Source organism: Ceratotherium simum, unplaced genomic scaffold, assembly GCF_057802395.1.
Source record: "Ceratotherium simum simum isolate JZ-2026a unplaced genomic scaffold, ASM5780239v1 HiC_scaffold_43, whole genome shotgun sequence".
Lineage (NCBI taxonomy): Eukaryota > Metazoa > Chordata > Mammalia > Perissodactyla > Rhinocerotidae > Ceratotherium > Ceratotherium simum.
In genome coordinates, this window is record NW_028261259.1 from 2525457 (window position 1) to 2543308 (window position 17852).

The window sequence follows — 17852 nt, forward strand, 5'->3', positions numbered from 1 at the left end:
CCGCTATGCTACGGGGCTAGCCCGTATGTTATTAACTTTATTCAATCTTGACCTTGAATATACCTCTTTTTAATATTTTGATATAATACGTAGTATGTGATGAAATGGGAAGTAGGCGGGAAGCACTTCTGTTACGCACTGAAGGACAATGGCTGTCTTGAGGAGAAGCACTTGTGTGACAATCTGAGCTGACCTAGCCACTCTTGATAGAACGTCATTTTTACTTGAAAGAACGACTGACAAACTGAGGTTATTCAGTTTTGGGTATTTGGCACACATTTTCTCAAAAATTACCTCCAAGAGCCTATCACTTCAAGGAAAACAACTGACAGTATTTGTTGACAATGACAAAATTCAAGCTCTCAGCCAAAATTATGGAAAACTTACACTTGATACAAAGAGCTTGACAGCTTTCCACTATGTAAGACTTTTCTGATAGGTCGGGGGCAGCGTTAAGCACTGTATGGTATTTTGTTTTGTTTTGTTTTCGTATAATGAAATGTGTCAACACTTGGAAGATCTGCAGAACTCAATGAGCAGAGGTCTAGAATAGTAAATCCTTAGAGACGGAACAGTGGTTGCTTGGGGCTGGGTCAAGTGATGGAGCAGGAATGGGGAGAGATGCTAATGTGCTCGGGGTTTCATTCTGCGGTGTTGAAAATGTTCTAAAATTAGACTGTAGTGATGGTTATAAAACTGTAAATATACTAAAAACTACTGCACTGTGTACTTTAAGTGGGTGAATCGTATGGTATGTGACATATATCTCAAAAAAGTTATAAAATAAAAACTCTACCACCGTAATAACATTGTAACATCTGGAGTTTATTTTAAAAAAAACAGGTTGTCAACCCAAAGGCCATGGTTTGCTGACCCCTGTTTTATTGTACAATGTACCATCATCTTTGAGTTTATCATTCTAGAACATCTCTGGTGTCCAGTATTTCAAAGTCTATCTTTAATCTACTATTTTTTTATTCTCCCAACATGCCCTCCTTTTATCTGTGCATCAAAAAAATGTTCTTTAAAGTGAGAATTGCCTCTATTAGTAAAACAAGCTTACTTCTAACCAACACTCCACAATCAACACACACAACAACAACAATAAAAGATATCAGCTGAGGCTACAGTCATCTGAAGACTTGATTGAGGCTGCAGGATCTGCTTCTAAAATCACTCATGTGGCTGTTGGCACGAGGCCTCGGTTCTTCACCTCAAGGATTTCTCCATCTGTTGCCTGAGTTTCCTCATGACATGTCAGCTGACTTCCTCCTGAGCAAGAAATCCAAGAGAGAGCAAGGAAGACACCTCAGTGCCTTTTCTGGCCCAGTTTCTGAAATGTACAACATCACTTTCACTTTCTTCTATTTGTTAGGAGTGAGTAGTCAAGTTTTGCCCATACTCAAGGAGAGGGGAATTAGCCTCCACCTTTTGAAGGGAAGAATATCAAAGAATTTGTGGACATATCTTCAAACCACCATAGCCACCTTGGCAGTATACAAACAGGCTCTCATCTCCTCTGTGGGAAGGCAGAGAAACTGGGGACCAGGCCCAAGACTCAATGGTCAGAACAGCCAAACTCCAAAGAAGGATAAATTCCCAACAAAGGTAGGTCTGCTGTACCAAGGTCAGGGCCCGGTTGGGAAAAAGATGGATGGAGTTATCTAGATTGATGTCCCTGAAGATCCTGAATCCCCAGATTCCCCTGAACCCTCTGAGCCTCCAAAGGTAGCCCACTCCTTTCCATTATGCACTAACCTCCTGTCTCCCACTTGCTTGGAGATGATGCAGAGGCTGCTTCCCCACAAGACAATGTTCACCCACCCACCTCCATCTCAGTGGGGTGTGGATATTCAGGATCTGCCCTTCCTGGCCACCAGGACTTTAATCCCTACAACTGTGATTTAATCTCAAAATTAGGATTAAGTCACAACATAACCCAGCTGCTGACACATTGAGGCTGACAAGGGAGCAAAGGGACTATGCCCCAGGGAGCTACAAAACCTACCCAGCATGGACCAGCATAAGTCAGGAGAGCGTGTGTGAGACTGGAGTCTAGGGTGCTTGATCAAGAGGACTGGAACATAAGTTGAATAAGGGAGAGTTGATCCATTTGCAAGCTCTTTCCTAGGATCCAGGATTCAACACTTACTCATCAAGAAAATGAATAGGCAAGCTACAGATTGGGGAAAATATTCTCAACACATGTATCTGACAAAAGACTTGTGTCAAGAATATATAAAGAACTTCTACAACTCAATAATAAACAGACAATCCAACTTTTTTAAAAGGACAAAAAACTTGAGTAGACAGTGAACAAAGAAGAAATGGCCAGTGAACACATGAAAAAGTTCTCAACATCATAAGTCATCAGTAAAATGCAAATTAACCCCATGAGATACTTCCACACACCCATTAGGATGGTTAAAATGAAAAAGACCGACAACACCAAGTGTTGGTGAAGATGAGAAACAACTGGAACTCTCATATTTTGGTGTGTAAAATGGTACAATCACTTTTAAAAACTGTTAGGCAGTTTCTTAACTGAAACCCAGCAATTCCACTCCTAGGTATACATCCAAGAGCAACAAAAATTTAGGTCCACAAAAAGCCTTGTACAAGAATGCTTGTAGGAGTTTCATTCACAATAGTGCCAAAATTGAAAACAGCTCAGGCGTCCATCAATAGAAGAGATAAACTGTGGTATGGTCATATAACAGAAAACTACTTTGCAATAAAATGGATTGAATTATTAATAATCATAATTTGCCTTTTTATTCATATATCACATAGTGATTAAATCTCAACCTCTTTGAATCCATTCCCTCATCCATAAAATGCAGCACCTTCCTTGCTCACTCTACAGGACTGTCATGAGGACCAAATTGGTTAAAGTTGGTGAAAGCTCTTGAACTATGTGCTTCACCTTGGAAATATGGTACAGTGGTATAGTCCTAGTTCTAGAATGCTTTAGACTTGCAGTCAAGGAGTTGTTATTTGTGCACTTATCTTACAGTCACATGTCATCATGCCTTGAGGGCAGTAACTTTTACAATTGGCTTTCTTTCACTGGTATTTTGCCTTATTTAAAAAAATATCTTCCCAACAATTTATCACAAATGGTCAAGCAGATTGCACACTAAACACCCAAATACCCACCACCCACATTCTACAATTGCTAACATTTTGCTATATTGCTTTCATCACTTATTTATGCAGATATCCTTCCATCAATCACTGCATGATGGGTCAGTTTATTTTTTATGGTATTTCCTTCTCTTCTCCCTTCTTGACCACATCCTTGATTCTGACCTCTTTGAAGCGTTTCTTTGGCAACCCTGCCTGAAAGTAAGATTTCCAATCTCTGGGAAATATAGTCATTTTACACTGATTATGTCTGCCATGTGTGGTTACTATTTCATGTACTTACATCTTATTTCTCCACATCAGTGGTTCTGAACCAGGGGTGATTTGTACCCGCCAGGGGACATTTGGTAATATCTGGTGATATTTTGGTTTGTCATGATGTCAGGGTGAGGTTCTGGCATCTGGATACCAGGTTTGCTGCTAATCATTTTATAATAGACAAGGCAGTCCCCACAACAATGAATGAACCAGCCCCAAATATCAATATTGCCAAAGTCAAGAAACCATGCACTAGATAAGTTATAAGTCCTCCAGCTTAGCAGCTGAGGGTGCCCATTGAAATACAAACCTGGAAAATACCCAAAAAGAATGTTAAATATGTGGTTAGACTGAGAGTGACCAGTCGCAATCTTTCCACCCATGATTTCATTATTCTAGGACACAAGTTACTTTATTCAATAACACTCTGTGGAAACTTCATGACTCCTGGCCTGTGTAGGTTCTGAAAGGGTCTTATTTTCATTGTGGTCCATGAATTTTTTTTGCAGAGACAACCCATTTTGAAACACATTCATCCAAGCAGATGCCTTGTGAGGAAGAGTGACTGGTGTGGGCTTACCCATAAACTGTGTCTCTACCCTCCGTTTCCGCTCTGTGCTTTGTTTCTGAGCTGCACCGTATGCTGCTGATTGAACACCCTGAAGACGCAGAGTCAGCACCACAGCCGCTTCTTCTTTGTTTCCGGCAGTTCCATAGGCAGTAACGTTTGCGAGGAGATCAAAAGAATTAGCTATCCCCTGCCATAAAATATAGAAAATGTCACTAAGGAAAATGGAAAGAGATGCCTGAAACTGAATATTCTGTGCCCAAGACCTTTCTCTAGAGATATGGAACTAAAGAAACACCTTCCTTGGGGATGCTTGTCTTCCTACATATCGAGATGATAGGTGCATTGCAACAGAATGCTTGGGAAATCAACGCAATTGTTCAAACCTAGTAGGAAGTAACTCTGTTCTCCTGTTATCGGGTCGCTTCTCGAAAAACTATGGATGAATACAGCTCTGCCTTCCTGTCCCACATTCTGTCCTTTCTGTCATTATTTTTCATGTATGTGTTGCTTTTCTTGTTCACGGTCTCCCTCTTCTGCTGTCTGCTATTCTCTTACCGTAAATATTCATTGTTAACCAATTGAGTAAAACAACAACTATATTAAAAAATAGTAAAATGAATGGAGTTAATCAATATGGTAAAAGAATGTGGTGAAATATCAGTGACTTCATGTATTGGGCCAGAAAAGAACACCTGTTTTCACCTGTTTACCTACTGAATTAAGCCAAATACATATAAGTCTATGGGCGTCTAGATTGAGGAACTTTTAGGGGGTGGGTGGAAGGAGAGAGAAGCATAGTATCCTCACTGCAGACTCACAGGCCCTCTTTTGGAAATAGTTTTAACTATTAAAATCTCTCCGAACCTCCCGTTCTCCTAGTGATTTGGATACTTATTCTGTATGTGCTCCCTTTTCCTTCGAAAATGAACTAGGATTCCAGTGATCTGGCCTGCTAGCCAGATGATTGAGAGGAAACCCTGGGAGCCATTTGTGATGGTTCTCAACCACCCTTGTATATTAGAATCATTTGACAAGTTAAACTATATAGACAATAGGGCTCTAACCTCAGAGATTCTGATTCATCAGAGACCCAGGTATAAGTACATTTTGTACAGCCTTCCAAGTGTTTCTAATGTATGGTCAAGTTTGAGAATCACCAAGCATGAAAAGATATTAAAATATTAGAAAGGATTTCAAACCTTTAAAGAGAGTGTTGCATTCCCATTTCCACACCTATTTGAGAGCCTCACTAAGTCAGAGCAAATCCATTTATTGTTATTCTGATAATTTGTGAAAGTCAGCTAGTAAAACACACACTAGAATGGCGATTTGGACATTTTCTTTATACCACAGAGATCTGGGCTTCATAGAAATATGTGTATTTAACTTGGGCAGCCAAGACTTTGAGTGGCTGATAGTTCATGTGACCATGATGTTGACTTAAAGCTAATTATGCATTTATAGATGGTGAGTACAATTTGCCAGTAGTTTTCTCAGGACAAGTCAATATGTAAAAATCAAAATCAGTTATAAGAGATTTAGTATCTGAATTGACCACTTGAGGGATATTTTCTGACATTCAACACATTTAGTATTAAAGAAAGGCATGCTCAACTGAGATTCAGAAAAAAAGGAAATTTTTTAATGCCATGACCTATGAGTTATTAAAAGATATAAAGCTGCATTAATTAAAAATGTTGTTCCTGTTAGGGAAATAAGAAAATAGGTGAAACGAAGAGAGCAGAGAGTGTAAGAACTAAATTCATGTGTGTGGGATGCCCAGCTCCAGGGCTACAATAGGGCTAATGGTCACTTCCCCACCCAATTCACAAAAAAATTGCAAAATAGTACACAGAATTTCTATACACACCTCACCATGTTTTAGTTATCACATTGCATTTTGAAAAGGAGCGTTTTAAATTAGCGGGTATCTAACGAATAAATAGAGCTGGTACATTTAGGTTCGTATTTGGAAAAATATCTACCACACAACATATTGAAAAATGTTGCGAGAGTCTTAAGTATATTCTATGTCTGCCCCTTCTCATGCCCAGTCCACAAGATGATGACGGTATGAAACTCACCTGGACTTCACAGTCTCTGGAAAATTTATTTTTGCCAAGTTGAGAAGAATTAGGGTTGATTTCTAAGAATGAAAAATAGAAGAGAAGCTGGAGAGAGTTACTTCCTCAAGGTCAGGAACTATTTGACCTTACAAGATGAAAAAACGTCTCCCCATTTTTCTTCTCACATTCCTGTAGCATCAAGTATCTAAACGTGAGACAGGATCAAGTTTTCTAAAAAAAAAAAAAAATGTTTTGGAGACCCAGGGAAACAGAGTAGCATTAATGAAGAATGTTTACCTTCAAATGTTCCTGAATATTTCTCTCAAACTCCTTATACCATCTCTATAGACTATTCCCTATACTAGCCATGGTCCCTGTTTTATTACATAAAACAGTGTAACCTATCACCAGCATTGGTGGGCAATAATTCTTGACATGATTTTTATGGCGTGTCCCCTGCCACCTTTTTTGACTACTGTTGTAGGTTGGGCTAAGGCAGTGGTTCTCAAACTCTGGTGTGCATCAGCACTGCCTGGAGGGCTTGTTCAAACACGCTGCTGGGTCCCATCCCCACAGATTTCAATTCAGCAGGTCTGGGGTGGGGCCTGAAAATTTGCATTCCTGACAAATTCCCAAACATTCCACTCTCCTGGCTGACACGGATGCTTCTGCTTCTGAAGCAAAGACAACTCTTACCCAACTTCATTAGTCTCTTCTCCTACCTGAAAGTGAAAATATCCAGTTATCAACTTGCACTCATTTCCTGACAGGACCATTTACAGAAGAAACCCTTGCTTCCTTAGCTTTCCTCAAAGCCACGTGGCATAAGGCCAGACCCTTCAATAAGCCCCTTCTAGCATCTTCTTACTGAGACACCGAAGCTTCCCAATGGGAGGTGCACTTTGCTGCAGCACATTAATAAACCTAACACTTTGGACGTCATATGCATTCCTGGTGGTCCGCAGGCACTGGGCTTTATCAATACTTACCCGTGCGTTCTTCCTCTTCATGTGTGAAGTTTGACTTTCCCTTACTTGGAGCCAAACCAGGTTGAGGGGTACGAAGGTAGCTTCCAATTGGATAGGTCCAATAATTTTGGGGTGGTCAGTCAGTGGCATTCATCCTCATCTGTGGAATGGAGCAAACAGTTCATAATCAAACCAGCTGAATGTATACGCTCCACCTATCCATTGGCAGTGGTGCCCAAGACGTTTCTGTGGACTGACAGCATCAGAAATATTTAGAGATAATTGTTGAAAATATAAATCCCAAAGTAAATCTCAGACCCAGTAAAACGAATTTCAGAGAAGTTGGGACTCAGAATCTGATGTTTTCAGAAAAACGCTGGGTGATTTCATTCAGCATACAGGTTTGGGAGCCACTGATAAGGACAGCTGGACTGAAGAGATAAGAGATTTTCCTAAGATATTAAGAGCTTAAAAATTATCTGAGTGTATGTTCTTTGGGAGAATTCTTAGCAGTAACAGCCTGCTGTGCACAGAGGCAATAATTCTCCAGTATCATAGAGATAATCAAAATGGGAATAGAAGACTAACCTGTTCATACAATGTCCACATCTAGGACAGGGACTGGATAAATGGGAAAAGTCAACTGTTATGCTGTTACGATTCCCATTTGTTTCCTGGGTTTTAATTTGATAATGTGCACAGGCTTCTCTATCTGCTTAGTAACGTTTCCAACTATGGATGGCCTTGGGCTTTGATTGAAAACCCTGGTCTATTAGGCTGTTATTGCAGAATGAGTTAAGACTCTAAGGTGTGGACTACTTTCAACATTCACTGTTATTTTTTTAAAGCAACCAATAAAAGAGAAAAATCAATTGTAGGCCTGGTGTCACATTTCGGTTCTATGACCTGTTTTCTTCCTGGCATCTTTGCTCACTTCGGTAGGTTTTCTCTAGAATTTCACGTCATATTCTAAGGAACTGGTTCAATTTTGCTGCAACTAACTCTGTTCTGATTTTTGAAGGCTGTTACTCTATTTGGACTTACCGTTGCAATCTTCTGTGCCATTTGTAAAATTCTCCCTTCCAGGACATGATATAAATCCTGTGTCAGTGGTAGATTCATAACCCTTTGTGATGTTATTGCACGTTGCATTTGGGGGACAAGTAGTGGAGACATTTTCACAGTCACAACAACCGTTAGAGTGGAGGAGAGGATAGGAACTCTGTTTAGACCCTGGGCTGCCTCAAGTCAACTTGAGTCTTGGTTACTTGAATCCTTTTATGTGCTGAGTGTGACACTCGGCAAGTGGTACTCACTTTGTAAACATTTGTTCAATGGATGATCAATGAACATGATTGGTGTTGCCAGCTTATGTTATTAGAAAAAAAATTTTTTCTTTCAGCAGGGACTCAAACTCTTTTGGAAAACATTGGAGCAATCCTCTTGAACTGTCCTACTCAAGGTGTGGTCTCTGGACCAGCAGCATCAGCATCACCCGGGAGCTTGTTAAAAATGCAAATTTCCTGGCTCCACCTCAGCCCTACTGAATCTAAGTCTGGGTCCTGGGCTAGGAATCTGTTTGAACAAGCTCCCCAGGGGATGACGATGATGCTCAGGCTTGAGAACCTCTGCATCTCAGCTGCTTCTAGAATAAAAGAGTTCTCTGATGAAAACCCTAAGAATTTTTAATAAGACTTGATTTAGAATTTCTTGACCTTTATTTCATTCTTTTACATCAACTCAGTGAGGTGTCATGAGTCACCCTGTCACTATTTAAAGCCATGGTTTTCCATCAGCCAAAATTCCCAGGTTCATATTGGAATTCTTAAACCTCAGATTGTTTTCAACACCAGTTCTATTTCTAGTTCTTCCTTCTTTATCACCTCACCAAACCTATTACTCATTTTCTCTCTCCTCATGAAGCTTTCTCTCTAATCCCCTCCATCTCCTCTCCTTTTCCCAAGATCCAAGTCCCTTTCATATCTTCTTATCCATTGTCCTATCTCACACCCTTTCTCCATCATCTCTGGAAGCAGATGGCTATGATTCAGGGGCAGATTTATTTGTATAAGATTTAATTTTTAAATTACTTTTAATTTCATTAGTTGTGATATTGAAACTTTTGTATTTAATCCAAATGAGATAAAATTATAAAGAAAGAGATTCATCCTCTAACATATGATAAAGTAAATAAAAATTTTTAAAAATGTGTGCCAAAACATGCATCTAAATTGTTCACCTGGGAGATTATGTACTCATTTGAATAAAATCACTCCATATAATATCTTTTAATTCTTTTCTCTTCCTTTTATTTTCCTTTTTATTTTTCTGGTCTTCTTCCTTTTTTCCTCCCTCTTCACACCTATACATTTTGTCCTTGGACTTTATTACTGAGAAAGACAAGAAAATTCACCTCATTTTCACTTTTTCTTCCAAATAGTATTTTTGAAAAGAAATAAAAGACATACCATCTTCAACTGAAGAAGAAACACCACTTTGAATACCATTTTGTATGATTTCTGACATTTCACTTTGACCAACCACCTGGGGAAAGGATGAAATGATCTGAATCCATTGAGCCCCTATGTAAGCCCTGAGTCCTGAACTCACTAATGCATTGCTTCTGCAGGCCTCTGAAGAAGTGTTCTTCATTGCTGGTGTGCAATAGAGAAGTCATCTTATTTCCAACATTATGATCAGTGTTTGAGTCGGAGGAAATAGAAACAACACTTATTGTGCACTTATTCTGGCGAGTACTGAAATAGGCAGTTTACTGGAGTTATCTTACTTAATCATTGAAGCAGGCCTCTTCATACAGTAACTCTTAAAGCCATTTTAGTGACCAGGAAAATGAGGTTCAAAGAAGGGAAGTCACTTGCCCCTGGTCTCCCAGCTGGTAGATTGCAGGATGGATAGAGTCTGGCATACTAGGGAAAAACCTTCATGGAGGCTATTACAGCACCATGTTTCAATGTGCACGCGCATGATTGTGGACACACAACAGCAGTTGTAATGGGGTCTCATTTTAGGTTTTCCCAGGAGAAACTACTGATGGATAATTCTGGTCTTTAGATTCCATGTAATTTTCAAATCATGTACAAATATTTTGCACCCTCTTATCTTCCTTAACAGCTATAAATCCATATCCTTTCTGAATCTAAATCAGCTTCCATTTTAGCGAGTAATGGAATACTCAAATGCAAATATCGTAGATTTACTTTCCAATGAAAACCTATACATGCTCATTTGATTAAGGTGTTATTTTTAGGGAAAAAAAGAAGTATATTCAAGTAGACAAAAGAGCCATATATATTCTGCAAAATATTGCAAAAATGTTACCTATTGTAGCTGCCCCTCTATGGCCGCAGGAAGTGAGGAAACAGTGAGATTCCTCTCTTCTGGTTATAAAGAGTGAGTATCAGAAGCATTTGAAGGGTCATGATTTTTACATAATGGAAACAATGGACAAAATGCCATTTTGCATTATTTTGTAATAAAGTTATTTATTAATAAAGGAGTGAAGCAATCTGCCTTATCTCATTTTGCCATGAAGAATCTAGTTAAATGAAGCTTTGATTAAAATAATGCCTATCACTACTAAGCATTTATCACACATAAGGCATCCCACAAAATGTCATTCAGATGTTCTATTTATTTTATTGCATTTCCTCAAAATAGCCATATCATGTAAATATTATCATTCACATTTCAAGTTGAGGAAGAAGCAACCTAGAGAGGTTCTATATTCTCCCCAGGTCATCTCTTGGTATCTATGGGAGCAGAGGTTCAAACTCACGATTGTCTACCTGTAGATCAAATAGCATTGGCCTCCATTCTCTGTATGATATTCTCTTCATTACTTAAGAAGCTCACTTACCATCTCTATGCCACACTTTCTCCATCGGAAACAGGTTGAGGACAATGTTTGTCTTTCTTACCTCCAAATGGTTGTAGGATAATATAAAATCACACACAGGGACTGTGTTGAAAACCCAGTGCTGTAGAAATGCAAGAGGTACTAACCACTTCCTTCACCAGCAACAAACCTTGGGTTGAACACTTTTGAATCTCAATGAAAGCAAGAAAGCAGTAGAGTCCTGAGAGAGAACAAAGATAATTTAGGTTAATAGCTGGCATCCACAAATGCCTTCTGGGTCTTGGAGTCGGCCTGGGGCTGACCTTTTTTGGCATCCTGCACATTGCAGAGTTCAGTACTGTCTCTTAGTTTCCGCCAAACCAGGTGCAGAAGTTCAATTAGGGAAATACAGTGTGCCACTGGCATAACTCCAAGATTTCCACTCTAGCCAACGGCCTTTCACATTTTTGGTCGTGGAGAGACCATTATAAGAGTGGATAATTGGCCCTTGGGAATCAGATTCGATGTTTATTAAGGGACTGTTTCCTAGGAGTTTCATTCTTTAGAAAATAAAGTATTGCCAAAAAAAAAGCAAAACACGAAAGTTGGACAGAAACTCAAGAGTGAAACAGAGTCAACAATTAGAGGTGTATTCTTATTTAGTTGGGATTGTCACCAATGTCACATTTTAATGACACAGGATTTTAAGGTGCATGTAAGATTAAGTCTGGTGGCTAGTACTTGTGAAGTCTCAATTTTATGATGCCATCTTTGCCATTATTATTTCCTTGACCTTTTCCCTCCCCTCACCTTTACCTCGACACAAACACATACACACACACACAACCACCACCACCATCAACAACAGGGGCACATGGATGACACAGGATGGATAAGGCGATGCTGCAGCTTAGCAGACTAAAAGAAGATGAGATGATAGTGATCTGAAGACAACTGTCTTTTAGGTTCAGCAGTTTATCTGCAGGCTTGAACTGCACGTTAGATCATTTTCTCCTTGGAGAGGGAATAAGCTGTTTAAGCCCTTACCCCAGAAAAGCAGCACTCCTCTTGTAGCCAGAGATTTGAGCGCTGTTTCCTGACAAAAGTCAGAGACACACCTGATCCCTTATTTCTCCCACCTGTTTCATAGAATCTTCAGCGATGATGGTCTAGTCATGTAAAACAATACACAATTTTCCTTATTACCAAAATTGCATGATCATTTTAGCAGAAAATCAGGTAAGCAAAGAGAGACAAAAATGAAAACTGAGTCAACTGTAAGTTCATCTTTCAAAGATATTCCCTATTAATATTTTGGTGCTTTGTCTTCCAGCCAATTTTCCTCTTATGTAGATAAACATAAAAATTTCATTTCACAACGTTGGTATCCTATAATAGCTAAACTTAGTTTTTGCTCAAAAAATAGACTCCGATTTGATTTTTAATGTCTAGAGTACTTAATTTGAATTTATTATAATAGCTTTAACCAGCATCCTATCAACAGACACTTAAGAGTTTGGAAAATTTTCAATATTATAAATCAGCTTACATGGAAGTTCTTCTTTGGTTCATCATGAATTGGACAAGGTCCCATTTTTCTCAGACAACAGTGGGGAAGGGCAAGTCGGACCTGATTCCAATCACCTTGTGACGGCCTTTTCCCCAGTTAAGGACTCTTGAATCACAAATATCTCCAAAATTTCCAGCATAATATTTAGAGCTCCGCATACCACTATCTCTGTCTCCTCAAACAGCCCAACAGCTTCACCAGCTCCTGTGGCCCCAGAAAAACCACAGTGACACCAGGGACCTCTGCTACAGCAACCAGTTTTTCTGGAAACCACTCCAACCTGGAAGGAAGAGAATAAATCCCCCTTTTTCTGCCTCTGTTTTATGTTTCCTGTGTGACATGAGCTCTGCCATTTATACTTGTATGACTTTCCAGGGCTGCTGTAACAAAATAGCACAAAGTGGGTGACTTAAAACAAAAGAAATTCAATCTCTCCCAGTTCTGAGGCCTAGAAATCTGATATCAAAGTAGCAGCAGGCCCTTCCTTGACTCCCCCAGCTTGCGGTGGTGGCCGCTAATCATTGGTGTTCATTGGCTGCAGCTGCAACAGTCCAATCTCTGCCTCTGTCATGAAATGCTGTTTCCTCTCCAACCAGTCATATTGGATTAGAGTCCACACTAATGACCTCATCTTAACTTGATCACATCTGCAAAGACCCTCTTTCCAAATAAGGTCACATTCATAGCTTCCAGGGATTAGAACATCAACATATCTTTTGGGAGACACAATTCAACCCATAGCAATAGCCTTGCTCCAAGTCAGGAGAGGTGGGTTTGAGTGTGGGAGACCATAAGTTTATGAGGTGGTTGCAAAACCTAGAAGACTCTGCCTCAGCCAGAGTCTTGTGTGTGTGTGCAGTTGTGCATCTTGCAATTCCCAAGTCAGTAGCCATGTAAGCCTTTCATTTTTTTATCTTAATATATTTTATTTAACCCAACATCTCCAAAGAATTATCATCTCAACATGTAGTTAATATATAATTATCATTGAGGTATTATACATTCATATTTTTATATAAAAGCTTTGAAACCCATTGTGTATTTTACACTTACAGCACATCTCAATTTGGACTAGCCCCATTTTAAATGCTCAATGGTGACATGCAGCTAGAGTCTACCAGATAGGAAAATATGGTTTAAAAAATAGATTTTATTTCTTATAACGTTTTACAGTTATAGGTTTATCGTTTTAGGTTTACAGAAAAATTAAGTGGAAATTATAGAGAGTTCCTATATATACCCTAATCCCCCCCAACATAGTTTCCCTATTATTAACATCTCATTAGTAATCTATATAACTTATATAACATTATTACTGTAACATTATTAACTACAAATTATTAACTTTAGTGTGGTACATTTGTTATAATTCCTGAACCAGTCCAGATACCTTATAATAAATGAAAGTCCATAGTTGGAATTAGGGTCACTCTTTGTGTTGTACATTCTACGGGTTTTGACAAATGCATAGTAATATGTATCCGCCATTACAGAACCATATAGAACTATGGTTTCACTGCCCTAAAATCCCCTTTGCTCCAGGGCCATAGAGGTGTGTAAGTGTGACCTTTGTCTTAGTCATAGATGTTTGGGGTGATGGGGAATACAGGGGCTCCTTCCAGCTAGTATCCTCTGCTTTAGGGTGAGGAAAGGGAGGAATTTCTCACAACAGCATTAATAATGGAGGAAACCAATGTTGAGGGTGCAGAAGTGGATCATCACAACATATTGATCCCGGAATTAACATGGTTAAAAGAACTGAGGAAAAGGAAAGGAGGTCAATTTTTAGAAAATCAAAATGCAACTTTATTTCTGCATTGATCTTGAGTTACTGATTTGGAATCTTATAAATTCAGCATGACTATTGATTCCCCAGGCAGGGACTCATGGGTTTGTGGTGTTTCTGCACTCATGATTGGTGTGCAGCCATGCATGGGTCACACACAGAATGTTCTGTGGCTGCCCTGGGCCCTGGGTGTGTGAGTCTGTCCCTCCCTATCTTGCACTTTGGAGGCATTGATGCTGGATTGTTCTTGTCTGAGCCCTGAGTGGCATGGGCCCTGTCTGTCACCTTCACCTTACACCTGACATCGCCTCCTCTGATGCAGTTCATTTGCATCACTGCAGAGGTTGTTCATGCAAATGGCTTGTTGACTCAGGCTTGGGACCCAATCTAGCCAAGAGCAGATGGTCCCTGGAACCTTGTTATCAATGGACATGGATGAAATCATAGAGTTTAGGGATACCAAATAAAGGAAATGTGCATACCTCACTAAGACTCTATACACTCGTCCTTGGAGATTACATCCTGTAAGAGATGCATAAACACAGTCTCCTCCTTTCTTCCTTTTCAGGCACCTGAGAATGGCATCAAAGTAGACATGGTTTCATGTCTCCCCATCCCACACAGCCTTACCTGTGGAAATTTGTACAGTTCCAGCAGTGTTCCAATCTGGGCAGAAATTGCACATGTTGTTCCAGTAAGGGCTGCTAGAGACTTGCTCTCTCTCCTACAGGTGTAATTTGGGATGTCGTTGCCCAGCCCTGAGAGCCAAGTGAGTGAACTCTCCAGTGTCCTCTGTTCATAGTGCAGGACATTATAGAGATCAACTCCCAAAGATATGTTGGGTAAAAAATGGTGGTTTCTGTTGATTTCCTCAATGGCAAAAACCAAGGCCACAACATACTTATAGTTCTTGTACTGAAACCTGCTGAGACGGATGGGGCTCCTTAGGGAAAAGACTCAAACCACAATTATCTTCAAATCCAATGTAATCACTTAATTAAGGAAGAATGCCAAGCCAACTCATTCCATCTGTGGCAACAGCTCTCCTGAAGCCTTAGAATTTATAGCTAAATCAAGTAACATCACCTGGGCTCTGGAACATCCTTACTGAATTCCACACACATGGAGAAAAGTGATTAAGTTTATGAGAAAAGTTTAATGAATGGAAAAGCAGATCACATTCAGAGTGCGTTTTGTAAATGGTTCTTTGGTTCAGGATCCAAAATGCTTGTTCATTTGAACACATCATCAAATGCTTCAGAGAACAGCAATAATATCAACATGAGATTGGAGATAGCCCTGCGGAGGAAGAGTAATTACAACTGGAGGCTCTGGGACAAGCAGAGAAGCACGGTGTCTGTGGGTTGAGAATGGTGCAGCAGAAGGCTGGCAATCAAACTGCCTAAACTTCTGCCCCATGAAACTCGTGTATCTGCCACTGTCAACAACCAGGCAACTAGGAAGAGCTTCAGAGCTCCCATGAAGAAGGAATCACCGTAAGGCAGGAACATCTGGGAGAAGTTTGAAGGAGTTAAAACTGAAAACACTTAGGAGTCTAAGAGACACAGCCTTGTACAGTTTAAAAATTGAAAATGTGATTACCAAAACTGACTCAAATATAAAATAAAGAGAGAATATTATACAAATGTGGCCATGTGGTTTCAAGAGAACATTTGAGAAAAAAATTTCAAATATCCACCAGGCCTGGAAGAATTTACATGGGTCGTTGCCTGCACGCCAACTTGGCCAGGAACAAGGTCTCCTGAGCTGGTGTGAATGGAGAGCAGAGGGCGAGAAGAAAAGCATTCAGCCTCTCGTCCTGCAATGAGAACAAGCTCTCCCTCCAGCATCCAGGTGCCTGAAGCTGCGGGGACACATGAGTTGAGCTTGACTTCTGCCCCCAGGAGATTCACCCCAGACCTTCCCTGACAACACACGTGTCATTATAAATAACATGTCAATACATTTGAACATTTAGATGAAATTCACAAATTGCCAGGAAAATGAAAGTTACCAAAACTGTCTCAAGAAGAAATGAGAAATCTGAATAGTCCCATATCTAAAGAAGAAACTGAATCCATAGTTTAAAACATTCCCACATTTCATCGTGGCCAACACCTCTGCTGGCAAATTCCACCAAACATTCAGGAGAGAAATAATACACATTGACTCTAGCTCTTCCACAGAACAGGAAAAATGGGAAAAACTTTTTGATTTATTTTATGAGAATAGCTTAACTTTGTTACAAAAATCTTACAAGGTCATTACAGGAAAGGAAATTTACAAGCCTCTTTTTTTCTGGAACTAAACTCATGTATTCCTAAAAAAAATTAACCTTCCAAATCCAGCTACATATTTGAAGCAGGCCACATCATGACCAAATTTGCTTTAAGCATTGCCATTCAGTGTGCTACTTCCTGAAAAAGGAGAAATAATAATCTGGGTAACTGCGGTTATTATCTATTATATATATCATGTATAATCTACTATAAACAGAACTGGTCATGTTCTGTTTGTTGGCCTGGGTGGTGTTAACACATGTGTACACTTTTTGATAACTTATCAATCTTTACACTTGGGTTTGTGCTCTATTCTGATTGTATGTCATATTTCAACAAATATGTTTATTAAAAAGAGAAAATGAAAGCACAACAACGAATGAAAAACACAACAGTTATCCAATTGAGAAGTGCCCAGAGGACTAACCAGAAAGTTTGGGGAAAACAAACCGAAACAGACCTAACAAGTTAAAATGCAGAGTTATTTAGAGTCAATACAAACCGGAAATTTACCTTATTGAAGGTGAAATTGTAGAGATATACACATGTGCATGTGAGTATTCTATCATGTATACATACATGTATGTGATATACATAGGTACATGCATTATATATATGTATGAGTGTTTGTGGACACACACGCACATATGCTTCTCTCTATATATAGAACTTATAGGGGGTATATATATGTGTGTGTGTGTGTATCTATACATATACATACGGCTGCTCTGGAGAGGGAGGGAGGGACAGATGTTTACTGACCACCTACAAGGTTTCTCAAACTTAATTTTTCCAACATTTGAAATGTCATTTTTTTAAACTTAATATATGTTTCAATAATACATTTGTATTTTAATGTGTTATACCAGTATAATCCCAGCATTTTTAATTTGTTCATTAATGGCAGAATTCTCCAGCTTGTATGCATTCTCTTGATGCTGTGATGTAATAGGCTGGGCGCTCACAGCCTCCCTTTTGTATTCCAGAGGTTGTGTGAAACCTCAAGTTTGTGGTCTCTCTCTGGCCTGCGGATTTGGACCAAGTTTCTGCACGTGCTCACTAGCTGTTCTCCAAAATTCACTCTAACCACCACTGTTGGGAGCATACACAAGGAAGAAGCCCTAGGGTGGAGGTGTGTGTATGTGAGGCACGCAGAGCACTGGGGGTGCCTAAGGGCCAGCTGGGGAGATCCATGGGTGAGGCATACCCCACAAGTCGTGGGAGACTTCTTGATGGAGTGCTCAGTGCAGTTACAGGATCCACATCCTTTAAAGCCCTCTAAGAGTACCTATCTGCCAATGCCTCCAAACTCTTCAACCCATCCAGACTCATATTTTTGTGCTCCAACAGA

General features: G+C 39.7%; 1 long non-coding RNA gene across 1 annotated transcript in view; it reads right to left on the reverse strand.

The window, feature by feature from the left end:
- Window positions 1-804: 804 nt before the first annotated feature.
- LOC147911381 (uncharacterized) overlaps window positions 805-17852 on the reverse strand; it is a 49448-nt gene continuing 32400 nt past the window's right edge. The window contains exons 7-15 of the long non-coding RNA XR_015551222.1: window positions 14705-14794; window positions 12416-12716; window positions 11914-12035; window positions 11034-11107; window positions 7032-9400; window positions 6061-6273; window positions 3986-4163; window positions 2009-2127; window positions 805-1272 (exon numbers count right to left, since the gene is read on the reverse strand). This is a non-coding gene — a long non-coding RNA (uncharacterized LOC147911381). The remainder of the gene's footprint in view (window positions 1273-2008; window positions 2128-3985; window positions 4164-6060; window positions 6274-7031; window positions 9401-11033; window positions 11108-11913; window positions 12036-12415; window positions 12717-14704; window positions 14795-17852) is intronic.